This window comes from Haemaphysalis longicornis, unplaced genomic scaffold, assembly GCF_048455015.1.
Source record: "Haemaphysalis longicornis isolate Haplotype H1 unplaced genomic scaffold, Haemaphysalis longicornis Haplotype H1 scaffold_1, whole genome shotgun sequence".
Classification (NCBI taxonomy): Eukaryota; Metazoa; Arthropoda; class Arachnida; order Ixodida; family Ixodidae; genus Haemaphysalis; species Haemaphysalis longicornis.
In genome coordinates, this window is record NW_027526203.1 from 148,389,806 (window position 1) to 148,395,805 (window position 6,000).

At 48.1% G+C, this 6,000-nt stretch overlaps 1 pseudogene; it reads right to left on the reverse strand.

Moving 5' to 3' along the window:
• Positions 1-5,333, reverse strand: part of LOC144155073 (uncharacterized) — a 34,909-nt pseudogene extending 29,576 nt beyond the window's left edge.
• Between the last annotated feature and the right edge of the window lie 667 nt (positions 5,334-6,000).

Here is a 6,000-nt window from a genome sequence, read left to right on the forward strand (position 1 = left end):
ACTTTGAGGCGCTGGTCGACCAGCTTCCTGAACCGTACATCTTAACAGGCGACTTCAATGCACACAATTCTCTTTGGGGCTCTTCTCGCACGAATGCCCGAGGTCGCCTGATAGAGAAGTTTTTAACATCCTCTGGAGCATGCCTTTTCAACAATAAACAGCCTACATACCATAACATAGGTCACAACACATACTCAAATCTTGACTTGGCTATTGGTTCGGCAATTCCCTTTCCATGTCTTGAGTGGGAGTGGGCACTGACCCATATGGCAGTGACCACTTCCCCACTTCACTAACATATATAGGTAAAGGCCCAAGCAGTTCATCTTCCCATAATAGGTTCAATGAAGCACGAGCTAACTGGAACACATTTACAGAGACATCGAAACTACACCACACATCCATACGACACCTACACGTCGAAGAAGCCACCCAACTCCTCACGGCGCACATCCTCGACGCCGCCGAAAAGTCCATTCCCCACGCCTCTGGTGTCCCGCGCAACCAGAGGGGGCCGTAGTGGAATGAGGACTGTAGGCGGGCGCGAGAGGCCCAGAACAAGGCGTGGGGTATCCTTCGTCGGTACCCCACGTCGGGTAACCTTATTTTGTTCAAACGGGCCAAGGCGTTTGGAAAACGTGTGCGCCATGAGGCAAAACGAGAGTTGGCACACCTTCTTGACATCCATTAATTCATACACAGACACACACAAAGTCTGGACACGTATACGCAAGCTCAAAGGACAACAGACACACAGCCTGCCCCTGGTTAGCACAACAGGGGACACACTGGAAGACCAGGCTAACACACTTGCAACACTGCGAACACGTGTCTAGTTCAGCACACTACACAAACACTTTCATGAAACACAAAGCATCTGCAGAAAAAAAAACCCTTACACGACAAAGACAAATCAAAAACTTCTTACAACTCTGAATTCACTCTCTATGAGTTGAGGGCTGCCCTGAGCACGTGCAAACCTTCAGTTCCAGGCGCAGATAAGATTACATACACCATGATAAAGCACCTACTCCCAGACACTCTTGAAACACTCTTACACCTATAGAATAAAATATGGCTTTCGGGGCACTTTCTACGCTCTTGGAGGGAGGCCATAGTAGTGGCTTTCCTAAAGGAAGGGAAGGACCCTTCCTCTCCTGCCAGTTATCGCCCCATTGCCCTGACAAGCTGCCTGTGTAAGCTCTTCGAGAAGATGATAAACAGGAGACTTGTGTACTTCTTAGAGTACAATGGTCTTCTCGAGAGCTGCCAGGCAGGCTTCAGGGCGGGGCGATCTACCAACGATCAACTGGTTGCATTAGAGTCTTATATCAAAGATGCTTTCCTCCACAAGCAGTACTGTATGACAGTCTTCTTTAATCTTGAAAAGGCATACGATACTGCTTGGCGGTACGGCATCCTTAGTGACTTGAAGTCCTTTGGTATGTCGGGTAACATGATGAACACGCTTGCCACTTACCTGTCTGAAAGAACGTTTCACGTGCGAGTTGGAACTGCACTCTCTAGGGTTCATGTGCAGGAAAACGGCATGCCACAAGGTGGAGTTTTGAGTTGCACCCTTTTTATTGTAAAAATGAATTCTCTTCCGAAGGCATTGCCACCGTCGATTTCATGTTCAATTTATGTAGACGACGTACAATTACCTTTTAAGTCTTGTAACTTGTCAGTCTGCGAGCGGCAAGTCCAGCTTGGTGTGAACAAGCTTGCCGGCTGGGCAGATAGCAACGGTTTTAAATTTAATCCGGGAAAGTGCACTTGTGTTTTGTTTTCCAAGAGGCGTGGTATCCGGCCGGATCCTGACATTCAACTCAATGGTGTCTTGATTCCTGTCAAAAAGGAACACAAGTTTTTAGGCACAATCTTTGACGAAAAGCTTACATTCATCCCACACATAAAACAGCTAAAGCATAAATGCCTAAAAACAATGAATATCCTGAAGGTTCTGTCGCACATCTCTTTTGGTGCTGACAAACAACTTCTTTTACGTGTTTTTACCAGCTTGATAGGTTCACGATTGGACTATGGTAGTGTTGTTTATGGGTCAGCAAGTAAAACATCCCTCAGAATGCTGGACCCTGTGCTTCATCTAGGGCTCCGCTTGGCGTGTGGCGCCTTCCGAACTAGTCCAGTTGAAAGCCTGTATGTCGAGTGCAACAAATGGAACCTTCAACGTCAGCGAGCATACACAGACCTCCTTTATGCTTTTAAAATTTCATCCATGCCTCACCATCCTTTTAAATCAGTTTGTTATGATAGATCCATGAGTGAACTCCTTTTAAATCGACCATCGTTCTCTGCGCCCTTCTCTTACAGAGTTGGAGCGGAAGCGTCAGAGCTTGCTGTCTCCTTTTTAGACACCATTCAAAGTTCTGTAACAGATTCCATAGCACCATGGCATCTCCGCCCTGTGTCATGCGACACATCTTTTACACATGTAGATAAAAACCGAGCTCCCACGTGTGCAATTCAGTAGCACTTCTTGTATTTGCAGGAGAAGTATCAGTGTTCTGAGTTTTATACGGATGCCTCTAAGACTTCCACCTCTGTGTCCTGCGCTGCGCATGGACCCGGCCTTAATGTCACTAAAACTCTAAACAGTTATACTAGCATCTTTACGGCAGAGGCTTATGGTGTACTTCTTGTTGTTAATCATATACCCCAAAGCCACACCCCGCAATCCATTATCTATACAGATTCACTCAATGTTGTGCGGGCATTGTCATCAACAAAGTCTTCAAAAAATCACGTTGTAAATCTTATCATCAAAGGTATTATGTCGGTGTATGTCCACAAATTTGAACTCGTCCTTTGCTGGGTCCCTGGCCACTGTGGTATAGCCGGGAACGAAGCCGCGGATCGAATGGCCGCTTCTGCTACACTCTCGAATGCAGTAGATATAACCACATTACCCTACACCGACGTGAAGCGACACATCAAACAACAACTTCGCAAAACATGGCAAACACATTGGAGTGAACAAACAGACAACAAGTTACACGTACTAAAACCACACTTGGGACCGTACACCTCCGATAAACGCAACAGATACATAGAAGTCGCCTTGGCTAGATTACGGATAGGGCACACGCATGCAACGCACTCGCACCTGCTCACTGGATCTCCAAGACCTCTGTGCAGCAGGTGCGGAGAGGCCCTATCCGTGATCCACATTCTCATACAATGTAAGGCACTCGACATTACACGACGCAAACACTTCCCACAACTACACACACGACATATTCCACCACACCCGTCATACTTCTTAGGAGACGATGCCATGTTTTCTGTTCAGCGCACCTTTAAGTTCCTATCAGAAGTTCACTTTTTACAACTCATCACATACCACCCATAGTTTTATCCCTGGTCCTATACACCAGCCACCTTATTTATCTTTTAACCACTCTTGTTCTTCACCCTGGCCCTTTACACCAGCCGTGCTCATAGTTTTTAACTGATTTTATTTCGTGTTCTCTCATCATCAAATAACTTTGTGTCTGGCTCTCTTTGCCCATGTCGGCCTTGTGCCAATAAAATCAAACCATCATCATCATGCTCGAGTGTCAACTGGTGAGCAGCGCGTCCCGTCTATGACGTCGTATTTGAGGCGAAGCATCACGTCTTGCGCAGAGAGTTTTGGTCGAAAGCCGATCATCGTGTGCGGAAAAAGACCGCTGTCCTCCATGTAGCTGTTGAGCCTGTTGAGTATGACGTGCTCCATTATTTTCCCTACACAAGATGTGAGCGAAATCGGTCTGAGGTTTTCGAGCTGCAGTTTCTTGCCTGGTTTTGGAATCATAATCACCTTTGCCGTTTTCCACATGTCGGGTATTTGGCCCCGCTCCCAGCAGATCGCGGGTGAGGGCTTCAATTGATTCATCGTCCAGATTTCGGAGCATTTTATTTGTGATGCCATCTAGACCTGGCGACGAGCGGGTTCGTAGGGGTACGATGGCCCTTCGTACTTCGCTTACCGTGATGGGTCGATCAAGGAGGTCATTTTCCTGTCCCGTGTAGCGAGGGAGGACCTCAAGTGCGGAGTCTCCGAAGTATCTATCCTTAATTGTCTTGATTAGCTCGGTGTCGGAACCCTTAAAGTTGTGTAGAAGTATGTTGAGGTTGTTTCTCTGTGTGGTTTTACTATTGTCGGGGTCGATGAGACAGCGTAGAATATTTCAGGTCTTTGACAGTCCAATTTCATATTCCATTCCATTACACGTGCTGTGCCAATTATAACGTGTTAGTTGACTTGTGTAATCTTCAATGTCGCGATTGAGAGTAGCGAGGCGCCGCCTCAGGTTGCGATTTAGCTTTTGTTTCCGAAGTCTCTGGTGAAAACTGTGCTGGGCCTCCCACATGTGAAGGGGCTTTGCATCGGCTTGATAAAGGCCTGCATCTGCCGGTATTTCTTTAGTAGCGTGCTTGGCATCCCTGCAGAGTTGTTCTGTCCATTCCCGAATGTCAGATATCTCTTCGATGGCAGGGCTGCCCGCAACTTCAGATGAGGTACGTTCGGCGGCCCGTATTTTGCGGAAGGCGTCCCAATCGATAAGGTGGAGTTTTTTTACCGTACGGCTATTTAGTAATTCTGGATTCGAGCCCAATCACGACGATGTAGTGGTCACTGCCGAGGTTTTCTTGACTGTTGAACCAAGTGGCATCTTTGCGCGTTTTTCGTGAAGGCGAGGTCAGTAGTAATATCGCCACTCACGCTGTTTCCTATGTGGGTGGGCCGTGTGGGGTCAGTGATCAAGGTGAGACCCTCTCTATGCGCATCGAGCCAGAGGTTTCGCCCCTTAATTGTGTCCCGTTTATATCTCCACTCGGTGTGGTGAGCGCTGAAATCTCCGACGACTATTAGGGTGTTTCCCCTGGCCAGTTCGAGGGTTTTACGAAAAAGTTGACCGAATTTGTGGGCGTTTCGAGGAGAGCTGTATATGTTAAGTATAAATATGCTCTGTATTCTGTGTTTGCTGTCTGGAATTAATTCAACAAGGATGTGAGCCGCAGACGACGCACCCACCCCGGCATCATGACGAATCGCCGGAATGTTTCGCCTCACTAGAGTGGCTAGAAGTGCATGATTTTCATCATGAGGTAAGGTGTGGCGTACGTTATTCTTGATACCAGGCTTGTACCATGCCTCAGTGTCGTTCTCATGAAATTCTTCTCCGCCTGGTTGCCACGTACCGCTGAAGCATGTGCAGGACCTGTTCTATGGAGTGCTTGAGCTTGCGCAAGGACATAGTTGCCTTGTTGTCTGACTGTATGGTGAGCCCCAGAATCTTAACGCTGGGTCTCGAAGCGATCTTCATGCCCCCCGCACGGGGCACCTTGAGTAATCTTGGTGACGGTGAGTGGCGACACCGCGTACCCCGAGCCCCCCATACTTATGCTGTCACCTACCGTGGCTAGAAGTTGAAAGGTGAAGGGTTAGAAGCCGTGAACGGTGGCCGTCGGAGCCTTGGTCAAGCTCCGGCCGATGGGCTCCCTGCCTGTCTACCAGGCAGGGAGCTCCGGGACCTCTTTGACTACCAGGGTAAGGTCAAAGGAGAAAGTACCCCCGTCTCCCTGCTTTCCAATGTATCATATGGCATTTTCCAAACCCCCCCAGACGTGATCGACGCCCGAAAAGGGGCCGCACCGAAGTTTCTTTTCCACCACTTCCTGACTTGAGTCCTCCGAAACCGAACAACTATCCTCGCTTCATCGTGATGGAATCTGTAGACCAATCGAAACCTCTTGCTTCACAGTCGGTATTTCTCATTTCAAAGTTTCTTGACGGTATTGTTGGAGGGTCGTATAAGGCCAAAAAACATCGAACCGGTGAAATTCTTGTCGAGGTCAGTAGCCAGGATCAGGCCAAAAAACTTCTTGCTCAAACCAGCATCGCCGATCTGCCAATCCGAGTCACGCCCCACCGCAGCCTAAACAGCTCCCAGGGCGTGATTTCCGACTATGACCTACTGAATGAAACTGAAG